The sequence below is a fragment of the Micromys minutus genome (genome assembly GCF_963924665.1).
Source record: "Micromys minutus genome assembly, chromosome: 1".
NCBI lineage: Eukaryota > Metazoa > Chordata > Mammalia > Rodentia > Muridae > Micromys > Micromys minutus.
Window position 1 is genome coordinate 230,258,278 of NC_137969.1, and position 11,588 is coordinate 230,269,865.

The 11,588-nt window shown below is 46.7% G+C and overlaps 1 pseudogene across 1 annotated transcript; it reads left to right on the forward strand.

Moving 5' to 3' along the window:
- Nucleotides 1–7,044: 7,044 nt before the first annotated feature.
- Nucleotides 7,045–7,650, forward strand: LOC308424452 (high mobility group protein B2-like; annotated as a pseudogene). The gene has a single exon. The product of its transcript is annotated as a high mobility group protein B2-like (transcript).
- The last annotated feature ends 3,938 nt before the right edge of the window (nucleotides 7,651–11,588 follow it).

Below are 11,588 nucleotides of genomic sequence, written 5' to 3' on the forward strand. Positions count from 1 at the left end.
TCTCGGTTCTGTGCCTTGGGATGTGCACTGTCCTGATAGTTTGTTGTTTTCCATTTTTAAAAAAAGGCAAGACAAAACAAACACAAAACCCACAAAACGCCTGCAAACACAAAAGAATGTTTTTTGAGTGTAAGGGGATCTTGAGAGCTTAGGGAGCACAAAGGCCTCCCCTCTTGGCCTCAGATTCTCCCCTCTGCCCCATCGTTTGAGGATGCTGGAGTGCCCTGACATTTTATTTCATGATACCTCAAGAAGCCACGAATAATGTTAGGTCGTTTGTGAAAATGGACTCCTACAGCAGAGGGGAAGCTGGGATTCTGACTTTCGGTCATCACTCACCATTTCCCTTGATGGGATAACTTCTCACAAAAGCCTCAATATGGGACTCAGCTGCTATCCACTGATGCTCTGAGCACCTGCCTACCATAGAGGAAGGAGTTCGGAGAGCGAAGCCAAAAGAGCTACTGAGCTGAGGAGTCTCGGCAGCAGTGACTGTGCCAATGGTGGGGTAGAAGCCCATGTGTGAAGCTGATTCTCTGAGGATTGAATTCAGGGACATGCAGGGACACTCTCAAGGCCACACTGGATGTTCACAATCTTTAGCTCATGACCGCATCCTCATAGGTCATTTGTGGATTGGATCATGTTCTTACTAAGACACAAAGCTTTTAAGATATTAAAAAGTAGTACATGTTCACAGCACCGATATCATCCGACGTTTAGAAATGCACTGGAGGAAGTATCACCTGTAAGAACTCTAGTAGAATTAATAGGACAGTGGGTAATGGGTTAGGTCAGCCTTCATTACTATAATGAAATACCCAAGGAGGGATAACATTACAGAGAAAAGAGATTTGTTTTGGCTCACTGTTCAGGATGTACAAGGTCTAGTGTTCACATTTAAGAATGTGTCCTTAATGGAAGAATTCTAACTTGTTTGGCTCATCAATGTCAAGTCAGGACAGGTGTCTCTCTGTGTTTCTGCTTTTGTTTCATCTTAGCGAACCACTGGGATTCATCTTAGGGGGCTCGCTCCCACCTAATGAACTTAGCTAACTTTACCACCTCCTATGGCTTTACCTGTAAACACCAAGATGAGATTCGGCTTTCAATCTCTTGGTGCTTGAAATGGGAACTAACTTGGGGAACACATTTAACCACATCCAAACTGTAGTCATGCCCTGGCAGGTAGGTAGGTGTGTAAACACAAGTTAACTCCCCTTTCAGGCAGCAGACAGACGGATGGGTTCAGCCACTCTGATCTGCAACTCACAATGCCTAAATGACTTGACAGTCCAACATTGATAGCGCTGGTTCTCAACCTGTGGGTCGTGACCCATTTTTCATGAGGGTCACCTAAGACCATTTGCAGATCAGATGTTTACATTACAGTTTATAACAGTAGCAAAATTAGTTATGAAGTAGTTTTATATTAGTTAGGGTTCACTATGACATATGGAGCATTAAGGGGTCACAGCATTATGAAGCACTGGGAATGTTGAAAACCACTGATCTATAGGAAGTCATCTGTTCCAGCCTCTCCCAGGCAGAGGCTCACTCCATGATTCCCAGCCTCCGGGAAAATAACAAAACTACCTACTTTCTTCTGGGGCAACCACACCACACCACCACACACACAGGACATGTCAGAAAGCAGTGTGCCTATTGCACAAACTCAGTTAAATGCTCACTGGAGCCTGCTCAGAACACCAGCGCATTGCTCCAGGCATCCAGATGGTCGAGATTTGCTTCCCCAGGTAAGTTCACTTCCTCTTTACTCCAAGGCCCCCTTTGTCATTCCAAGATCCTCAGGGGTCTTGTTTTGAATGTTATCCCACTTTGGGGGACAGGAGCTTCTGGTTCCTTTTGGTGGTGGTGCCTGTGTGTACAGAAAAGAGGCCGCTTCTTCCTGTCACCCCTCTGCATTACGACTCTTCTCTAGCTCTAAACTTCTGTTAACTTCTGCCAGGGGGCAGGCGGTTTCTAGTCTGTCGGTTTCCCAAGGTCATCCTTTGAGACTGGCTGACTGCTGGCTCACTCAGGAGGGAAGCTGGACCAGGAAGCTGCGGAGTGAGGCCTGATGTAGCTCGTAGTGTGTCTAGTTGTTATGAATTCCTAGGAGAGGGTAGAAGTGGGCTCCTTATTCCTGGACCCCATTTCTGCCCTCCTCCCTGCCCTATGGTAGGCATGGAAGGCTATGACAATGCCTGGTCAAGCTGATGGAGGGAGAATCTGTGGCCTGTGGGTTGCAGCTTAGAGAGAGAGGTTATCCTAGGATGAAATATCAAACCGTATCACATCGATTTTCCCTGGGGGGGGGGAGTGGGGAGGGCCGGATATCACATCCTTCCATTTCCCTCTAGTGCCTGCCCGCCATCGATGGGGAAGCATTAACGGGGAATAATCAATGATGCTCTGTCCTGAAAATAAAAGGCTTGTCATATCTCTCCACTTGGTGGAATGGATGTGGGACGACAGGGGGTCATGTGGCCACTTCCATCTGTCTCCTGACAGGCACCAACTCAGACATGCTTCCCATCCAGAGGCCTGCAGCTCACGGCCAGGGGACCACAGGCTCTCCATGAGCACTGGGACCCATTTCTTTGAACTCTCTGTAAGCAACTCTTTCTCACAAACTTGGCAGGTTGGGAGGGGCTCTCATGTGTGTTAACCTGGGAGTTTCATTATGAGCTGGTGTTCCCTCATGTGCTGGGTGCTGGGTGCTAGGTGCTGGGCTGGCCATCAGTACAAGCCCTTGGGGCATTGCTTCAGGGCCATACTTCCTCAGGCCTCTCAGATTCAATTCCGACTTGGTTCCTCACTCCTCATTCTCCCACTTAGAAGGCCATGAAGTCCTTTTAGATTGAGGCCTCATGCCTCTGTTCAAGCATGCCAGGCCCCTTCTTTCAACCCCTGTGGTAGCCTCTCTGCCCTGCCCTGTCCCCAACACTTCAGCCCAGAGGTATGTGGGAAAGATTCCTTCCATTTTCCCTGTGTGCACAGTGCTGAAGGCTTCAGCAGATATTCTTTGAATTTGTTTGATGGTGGTTCTAGTTTAAAGTCCCTTTCGCTTTCTGTTGGGTACCCATGTCCTGGAGAATGGGGAGAAGGTCCTCAACGGAAACTTGCAAGAGTGAAGAAACTCAGAAAGCCCCAACATTCTCGAATCCCCTCCCCAGGGGATAAGAACAATAGATGAAGAAGAGACCACTGAAGATGCCTGCCAGCTAGGCAGGAACTCCAGGGGTGCATCCATGCTGGGGTGCACCGTTCTGAGAGCCCTTCTCTACCCTCCTGTAAACCTCCCCAGTAAACTCATGGTTTCACTCAGCTAGACTTGGGTGGGATCCTTCTTTGGTCTGCTGCGGCTGCCCTAGCTGGGATGAATAGATACTCACATCTCCAAGGAGAAGTCATACATTTATTATTACAGGGGGGCGGAGCAATGAACCTAGGCTCCAACTTGATATGTAGCGGAAGGTGGCCTTGAATAATTCTCCTTCCTCTGCCTCCTGAGTGCTGAGAATACAGATGTGTGCTACCATGCCTGGTTTTATGCAAGGCCAGGGATAGAACCCAGGATCTCAATGCATGTTAGGTAGAGTCTGCCACCTGAGCTACATGCTCCCTGCCTTGTACGCTTTGTGCTGTCTAGCTTGGCCTTGAACTTGTGGCAAGCCTTGTGTCTCGGTGTCTGTACTTTTGATGCATGCTTTATCTGAAGTAACACTTTTCCATCCTAGACCTGCATGATTGGCCTCTTTTGGACCTACACAAAGAACCGTGAAGCTCCTGTCAGCACACATCCTCAGGTTGGGCACATTTGTTGTATCACCTTCTGTTGAAGTCAGGTCCCACTATTAAAACATCCACTTTCATTCACAATTTTGGCTAATCTGGAAATGCTGTAAGCAAGAGTTTTCTCTCCTGGCAAACATGAGAGGGCGGGGCTCAGAAGACCCAGATGTCAGCTACAAAGACCCAGGATACGGAGGCATCAGATACACAGAGGGGTTTCAGTTCTCTGGTAAGAGGACAGAGCCTAGCTGGCCAAGTCAAGACACAGCAGAGAGCAGAGTAGGCCATCAGAGGGGGTGAAGGCAGCTCCTGCAAGTTCACAAGGCCTTCCTCCCCCCATTTTTGACAGTGGAGGTGGAAGTGTCCTGGGGCTCCCTGACATTTTCCATGCCCCCCTCTTATTCGCACTGCCTAGACTAGTGTGTGGGATGAAGGGTATTTTCCTCTCTGAAGTCCCTCTAAGGTCAACATGGGTCCCAGAAGCACAGCTTCTCCCAAGGAGCCCTCCACCTGGATCCCTGCAAAAGAGCTGTAAGGTGGTGTTATGTCCCCTCAACTTTATTTCAAGAAAACAAACAAAAAAAGATTACTTCTGGGGTCTGTGCTCCTTCACTCTTACTCGTGAGCTCTAGATGCAATGTCTGTTTCTTCAGAAGCAAGGGGCAAATGTGGATTCCAAGCTCTGCCTTCCTACCTCCTAGACTCCTCCTTGGGTCTGGGCAAGTGAGCTCTACCCATCCATACGCAGCCCTTTCTTCCTGCTAGCCTGTGAGTTCTTCAAGATTTTCTCAGGAAAGTCCTCTGTTGCTCTTAAATGCCTAAGGGATTACAGCTGCTTACCCATAGCAAAGAGACTCCGAGTAACATGAAAGGTAGGTTCAATTGCAATCAGGCGCTTAGCTCCTGCTTGGACTCACAGCATCTAGCCCCACTGATCTGACTTGCCATGTTTCTGTGTTGGCTCTATAAGCGTCCCCTGTCTATCAAGACCTAGCTCAGCCTCCTGCCTGGCAGGGAGGGGACTAAGAACCACTTTGATGAGATGCATATACCATGCCCATATTTGTGAGCCATACTGGAGAAGCCTAGGATTATGGCAAAAGATAATGCCAGTCTGAGTGTGTGTGTGTAGTAAACCCAGGAGTTACTCGGTGGTCACCACTGTGTTTTCTGATGTTCAGGGTTTACTTAGGATCTGAGAACTTGGGTTGTAGGTCACTAACAAGCTCCTGCTTGTAGAATGAGCCATCAGTGTAACTTGGATGAGTCCGCTTGAACCTCAGCTTCTTCCAGCTATAAGATGGACACAGTGCTTACTTACGTCATTTCCACTGACCATAGCTTCAAGCTAGTGCATGGGTATTACTGCTTGCGTCATAGTTATTCCCTTATTTGTCTCCACTAACAAGAATGTGTGTGACTAGTTAGTGGAAGGTATACAGAAAACACCTTTCTCCTCTCTGTCTCTCTGTCTCTCTGTCTCTCTCTCTCTCTCTCTCTCTCTCTCTCTCTCTCTCTGTGTGTGTGTGTGTGTGTGTGTGTGTTATAAAAACTCAAGCTCCTATTTTCTGGCACCTGCTTTTCTGGTTGGTCCCAGTGGCAACGCCATTTGCAAGGGTTATCAGCATCCTGGGAAGTAATTCATCGAGGTAAGTGACTTTAATTCATTACACAGCTAGAGCAAGGGGGCACTTTCTATAATCTCTAAACTCTAAGCTCTAATTCTCTCTTATCAATGCCTTTGTTACCCGTTTCGTGGTAAAAGATTGTGTTTGACAGTAAAGATGGGAGAAAGCCAGGAGTACAGAGGTGCTGCCTCTTTTCTGATAAAAAGTCATGACTGCTTTTAAACAGTGGCCTGCGTCACTGTGGGTTTTTTTTTTTTCTTCTATTTGCCATTAATTTAACTTTAAAAATCTACCTTGATGACTTTTTGATGTCTCCACTCATTCTTCAGCCTCTGACACCCTTAAAGCAAATGTTGTATTTATTACTAAAACTGGTGGTGGTTAGTGAAATTCCTGTTAGCATGACAAACGCCTGGGATAATCAATCTACTTATATAGAGAGAAGTTATCAGTAGAGGGAGACGGGGAAGGGGGGGATCAGAACCTCAGGGCTACCCTCAGATGTACATCCTGGGTTCATTATCTGAAATCCTGTTCAAACAAACAAACAAACAAACAAAAACAGCGGTGGGAGGGGGATAGAGCAGAGGAGAGGAGACCCCACCTCCTGGGGCTGTGTCACCTCCCAGTATTCTCCAGGCCAGGACTAAGCCTATATAGCACTTACCCAATAACACTTAGCCTCAGGCTAAGGCCTGTTGGAGACACAGGCTGTCTGTCATCCGGAAGTTCTGTTCTGCAGCATCCGGAGCTGGTCTCTGAGGCCCACGCTGTGGTGCTGAGGGCCTTGGCTCGGGTAGACCCAGGAGCGGCTGCTTCTCCCTTAATCCTCGCCTTTCTCGTAGTTTGACCTTTCATGGAGCTTGACCGAGCGTCGCCTGCAACGTCTGTATTTTCTCGCACTTCATCTCTCTCTCCCTCCATTTGGCTCCGTTTCTAGTTCCACGGTGAGTTCTGAGCTTTTGAGAGGCTCTGGGTGCTGATGGCTTGGATCTGGTCCATTCTTCAGGAGTTCTTGTAGCCTTGTCGAAAGGTGGTGGACTTTGTAGGCAGGCGAGGAGGCTCTCTGGGTGGCAGGGTGGCCTTTGACACTGCTGTCGTCAGGCACATCCACTGGAAGTGGGTTAGGGTCCGCAGGCCCATGAGAAGGGCCAGATGCAGAGGGAGCTCAAGCGTTTCAGGTACGCTCGCTCCTAGGTGACTCTTCTGCCTGACGCACGCTCCCATCCTGTGGCGTTGGCGCTCTGAGCTTCTGGCCTGGAAGCTCTGCTGTCCTGCTTTTAGGTCTCCAGAACTGCGAGATAAGCAAACCTCCCCCCCCCCCCCATATCAACACACACACACACACACAAAGACTAAGACACCAGTAACAAAGTACATCATGCATATTAGTGTATTGCAGACCACTTTTTTAAAAAAAAATCAGACTAGACAGCACAAGCGCTAAATGATATAATATTGCCGCCTCAAAACAGCTTCTTATTGGGCGTCTTGATATAACTCCCTTGGATCCTTTTCTCTGTTTGAAAAGTCGGTATTTGAGTTCTCGCCGGAGCTTGGCGAAGGAAGTCTCTCTGTGGAGGTCTGAGGGAAGAACTCGCGCTAGGCAGACGCCGTCATGGGCAAGGGTGACCCCAACAAACCGCGGTGCAAAATGTCCTCGTACGCCTTCTTCTGCAGTCCTGCCGGGAGAAGCACAAGAGAAAGCATCCCGACTCGTCGGTCAACTTCTCGAAGAAATGTTCCGAGAGACGCAAGACCATGTCTGCAAAGGAAAAGCTGAAATTTGAAGATTTGGCCAAGAGCGACAAAGCTCGTTTGACAGGGAGAACTATGTTCCTCCCAAAGGTGATAAGAAAGGAAAGAAAAAAAAGATCCAAATGCTCCAAAGAGACCACCTTTGCCTTCTTCCTGTTTTGTTCTGAGCATCGCCCAAAGATCAAAAGTGAACACCCAGGCACATATGTCTGTTGGAGATACTGCAAAGAAACTGGGTGAGTTGTGGTCTGAGCAGTCTGCCAAAGATAAACACCGTATGAGCAGAAGGCAGCTAAACCAAAGGAGAAGTACGGAAAGGACATTGCTGCACACCGTGCACCGTGCCAAGGCAAAGGGGAGGTAGGAAAGAAGGGTCCTGCCAGGCTCAAAGAAGAAGAATGAACCAGAAGATGAGGAGGAGGAAGATGATGAAGATGAAGAGGAGGAAGATGAGGATGAAGAATAAGTAGCTGTCCTAAAGTGCTTAAAGTACATAAAGTATATGTGCTCAGGCGACTTTGCTAAGAATGTGAATTCAAGTGCAGCTCAGCATTAGCTTCAGTATAAAAAACTGTACAGATTTTTTGTATAGCTAATGAGATTCTTTGTAGAGAAAGTACTTTTAAAAAAGAGTTTGTAGCTTTTTTTTCAGGAGCTACAATGTACAGTTAGATTTAAAGCTTTTAATGTTGAATGTTTCTAAATATTTAATGGTTTATTTAATTTCTTATGGTAGCAAAAAAAAAAAAAAAAAAAAAAAAACTTCATAGGAATTTGTATTACCAGTAAATTTTTTTAAGGATGTTGCATTTTTTTGTTTTTTTTTTTTTCTTTTTTAAAATTGTAATAAAATAATGTATATTACTTGCAAAAAACAAAGAGAAAAGTCTGTATTTGAGGGCTGGGCACAGTTGTACTTTAATCCTAGCACTCTGGGCGAGAGGTAGAGGTGACTTTCTGTGACTTTGATGATAGTCTCCTCCATAGCAAAGTCCCAAGACAGCCAGAGAAATGTAGAGAGGCCCTGTACTCCCCAAGAAAAGAAGAAAAATCTACTTTCGAATAGTAACTATACTATATATTAAATATTTTGTGTTGACATTTTATAAAGCTTTCTATCATGTTAGTATTAAATTGTCATCATTTATTAACAGATATGAAAATCGTGAGTTTCCTTATGTCACTTTCATACATGTACATAATCTATTTTAATTCTGTTCACCTGTTACCACCTTTTGTCCCCCTCCTCTGAGATTGTTTCTCTTTCCAACTAACTCACTTCTTCTTTGGTATCTTTTGTGTCTGCCCCTCCCCCACCCCATCCCCTCTAGGATCTCACTACGTAGCTCTAGCTGTTCTGGAGCTCACTAGGTAGACCAGGCTGGCTTTGAGCTAACTAAGATCTGCGTGCCTCTGACTCCCAAGTGCTTGGATTAAAGGCTTGTATACCTGGCTGGGTTATTATTATTATTATTATTATTGTTGTTGTTGTTGTTCTTCTTATCATCATCATCATCATCATTGACCCAATCAATGAGTTTTAGTAGATTTGTGTACAGGATCGTGGATAAGTGTTTGTTTATAGGAACATACCAATGGCTATACCACTGAAGAAAATGTTCCCCATCAATCATCAATGAATATAAATCCTCACAGAAGGGTGGGTCCCCATTTCATGATAGGATACTGATGGATTCAATCTTACGCAGATGGAAATGGGAATGTCATACCCAGAGGTCAATAGCATCCCAGCGATTCTCCCTTTTCTCTGGTTCCTACATCCATTTTGCCCTTTTCTGCAGTATCCACTGGGTGGAGGGGATGCTCTAGACACCTTGTTCTTCACCAAGCATTCATCAGGGATGTGTCTCAGTGCATTGACCAGTGTCTTTGTAGTCATCACTGCAGGAAGGAAGCTTCCCTCACCCAAGCTGATGGCAACACTAACCTGGGTCAGAAACATTGTTATCGAGAAGGCAATTGGATGGACACATCATGTCCCTTAGGGGAACAATAGCAGATGTTTCTATACGGGGACCTATGGCAGATTAAGCAAGCCAATGAAGGGATACATTCTTCCAACAACACTAAGTGGTTTGGAAACAGCTTTCTTTGGTTGAGCCTTGGATGAGACCACAGTCCCAGTCAATAGCTGGCTTGCAGTCCCAGGTGTGCCTAAAGCTGCTAAATCAGCCAAGCCAAATGCAGCCACCTGACCTGGAGAAATTAGAGATAAGTGTATGCTGTCTACAGCTGCCAAGTTTGAAGTGGTTTGTAGCACTCACTAAACACATATTCTAGCCATTGACTGGGAGGTTAAACTTCATCACCACATAGCCTTGTGGTCTAGTGACACATCACCACTGAGTGTGCTCAGCTCCCTTCCCTGGCTGACACTGGTACACCCAACACTTGCTCCTCTATCTCCTTTTCATTAACCATCTCCTCTTCAGGTGTCTCTGTGGACCCTTGGGTGAAGTTCTGGAGAGCTAAGTACCTATCTGCTCAATAGACCTAAAAGTCATTTTTCTGACACCAGGCAACACTGGGCAGGTGATATCCGCTATTTGTACCGCATCCCCGCTGGGATTTTCTGCCTTTGGTATGCTTTACACATAGCTTCCCCAGTCTGATTTCTGAATGACTGTAAATTGCTCTCAAGAAGCTTTTGAAGCGAAACGCCTATCTTTGAGCTGGCGTTGTGTGGTCACCTCATGATGGAGAACCCCGGGCAGCTTTCTTTCTCTTCCACACACAGGGCAGTTCTCTTGGTTTTTGTAGTCCAGGCTCCCATAGATAGACCTGTTCTATTTCTAGCACTCCCTCTGCCACCTCTCCTACTCCAGACTGGGTGTTTGAAAACTGTGGTCAGAATACACCATTTAACCTGTTTTTATTATAGAAAGATGAAGGAAAGAGTAGTGGTAAGATGTGGCTGTGTAGTGACGGGTTCCTCACAGCTCTTCGGGGGATGCATTTTTCCCCCTGCAGTGAAGTGAGACAGATTCCCGTCACAGCTCTGGGACATGTTCCATGAAGCCCTCTCATCTGTCATGTCCGCAGGGGTCAGTGAAGAAGAGTCAGAAATGATTGGTCAGTGTGATGGGTTAGAAATGACTGGTCAAGATTGGCACTGAGTCCTGACAGCTGTTTAGTCAGTCATTCCTTGAAGGTGCTGCTGGCCAAAGGAGCACCCTGCTCCTCCCAACAGCCTTGCTCTGTGGGTGGTCTCCCATCCCTTTCCTGGCAGACTGCCTTGCTACTGAAATGGGGGCACAACCCATTCCACACTAGGTAGATCGAGCCAAACGTGAATGTTGTTGGGATTTGCAAATAAGTCCAAGTCGGTTGCTCCTGGAAGTTTTTACTTTCGCATCCTGGTTCTACTGGCTCTTCTTGCCAAGGATTCTGAGCAAGAAGCAGGGTAGACATCTCAGTCCGGCTTTCTATTGCTGTGATGAACCACCATGACTAAAAAGTGAGTTGGGGAGGAAAAGGTTTATTCCACTTACACTTCCACATTGCTGTTCATCACCACAGGAAGTCAGGATTGGAACTCAAGCAGGGCAGGAACATGGAGTCAGGAGCTGATGCAGAGGCCATGGAGAAGTGGTGCTTCCTGTCTTGCTCCTCAAGACTCTCCCAGCCTACCTTCTTACAGAGCCCAGGACCACCTGCCTAGTGATGGTGCCCACAATGGGCCAGGCCCTTCCCCATCAATCACTAATTAAGAAAATGCCTTCCAGCCAGCTCATGGAGGCATTTTCTCAATTGAGGCTCCCTCTATTTAGATACCTCTGGTTGGTGTGTCAATAAGAGTAGCCAGGACAGTGGGCTAGAGCTAAGGCAGGTTCATGACATGGTGAGGGACTTTACTTACATCTAGGAGGCTGCAGCAGGCTCACTAATACCCTATGAATTCTAGTTGGTCTCAAAGCAAGGGGTTCCAAGGTGACTGTTCCCCAAGACAGCAGATGCTAGACCACAGTCTTGTTTGTCTCTCAACCTCCTTTTGATTCCAACTACAGGCAATAACCTGTGCAAAGCATCTCTGCCACCAGTAACTGCTGTCCCCAACTCTCTCTGTCAGAAGCTAAGCAGCCGGACTGCAGTCCCCACACCTTTAGACTCTTCAACTAACTGAACCCTTGCCTCTCCACCAAGGCAAGAGCCTTTCTTTCTTCCCCCTTTTAACAGGGATCCATTTACTGCATAGTATAGCAACATAGAGAGAAGAAAGGCAGGTCAATCAGGGAAATAAAGGCAGAGTAAATGGGACAGAGCCACCTGAACCTCTTATACCAAAAGCAGACTCATGTCCAATTGCTAATTTGTTTCCGAATTTTCTGGAAGAAGCAAACATACTCATTGACTCCCACGATTGTAGGCTCTGCTTCACCAGTG